Source organism: Schistocerca nitens, chromosome 8 (assembly GCF_023898315.1).
Source record: "Schistocerca nitens isolate TAMUIC-IGC-003100 chromosome 8, iqSchNite1.1, whole genome shotgun sequence".
Lineage (NCBI taxonomy): Eukaryota > Metazoa > Arthropoda > Insecta > Orthoptera > Acrididae > Schistocerca > Schistocerca nitens.
In genome coordinates this window covers 576,103,711-576,104,739 of record NC_064621.1, presented here as the reverse complement: position 1 = coordinate 576,104,739, position 1,029 = coordinate 576,103,711, and the positions used below count along the sequence as shown (strand labels likewise).

Here is a 1,029-nt window from a genome sequence, read left to right as displayed (position 1 = left end):
AGTGATTAGATTATTGAAGCAGTAACTTTGCTGCTGCTACTACACTTGACGGACTTTTTGAATGGAAGCGAACAGTTAGAGATTCAGCAGCTTGCGACCTCAGTCAAGTTAAAAGTGTCTTGAAAAAGTTTTAAAACTCAGTATCACATTTTCGATTATCACCTCAATTGCAACAGATAGGGCTTCGATCGTATTCCTCTAAGCATTCACTTCTATTGAATGTAACGTAATACACTTAATATTGCAGTCTGTTTCACAAATGCAAGTTTTTTACTTTCAACCAGAGACTATACTGTACCACTTTATTTATTAGGTTAGAACTTCACTTGTTAGCACATGCTTCACACGTCCCTTGTGTACAACAGTATTTTCATTGGTAATTGCAACTTGACATTGACAGGTGATCGTTAGTATCACCTACTGTATGTGGTAGCAGGTAAAGAATCTTTTTGTCTTATCCTTGATTGCATAGGGATTCGTCACTATACTGTACCACTTTATTTATTAGGTTAGAACTTCACTTGTTAGCACATGCTTCACACGTCCCTTGTGTACAACAGTATTTTCATTGGTAATTGCAACTTGACATTGACAGGTGATCGTTAGTATCACCTACTGTATGTGGTAGCAGGTCAAGAATCTTTTTGTCTTATCCTTGATTGCATAGGGATTCGTCACTTCGGTACTGCGAGAACTTACCTGCATGTTGTCCCGCTGCCGGCCCGGGTGGCCGAGCGGTTCAAGGCGCTTCAGTCTGGAACCGCGCGATCGCTACGGTCGCAGGTTCGAATCCTGCCTCGGGCATGGATGTGTGTGATGTCCTTAGATTAGTTAGGTTTAAGTAGTTCTAAGTTCTAGGGGACTGATGACCTCAGCTGTTAAGTCCAATAGTGCTCAGAGCCATTTGAATCATTCGTTGTCCTGCTCCTCTTGACGATTGGAGTTTTTGTATTCGGTTTTTCACTCTCTGCCAATCATCACGTAATATTTTTGGAAATTTCTTTGCTGAATCACCGTTCCTTCCATACA

At 41.1% G+C, this 1,029-nt stretch overlaps 1 non-coding gene across 1 annotated transcript; it reads left to right on the top strand.

Annotated features, from left to right (window-relative positions):
- The first annotated feature begins 720 nt into the window (after positions 1 to 720).
- On the top strand, positions 721 to 804 carry Trnas-gga (transfer RNA serine (anticodon GGA)). Its single transcript is given in 2 exon segments — positions 721 to 760; positions 770 to 804. It is a non-coding gene; the product is annotated as a tRNA-Ser (tRNA).
- Positions 805 to 1,029: the final 225 nt, after the last annotated feature.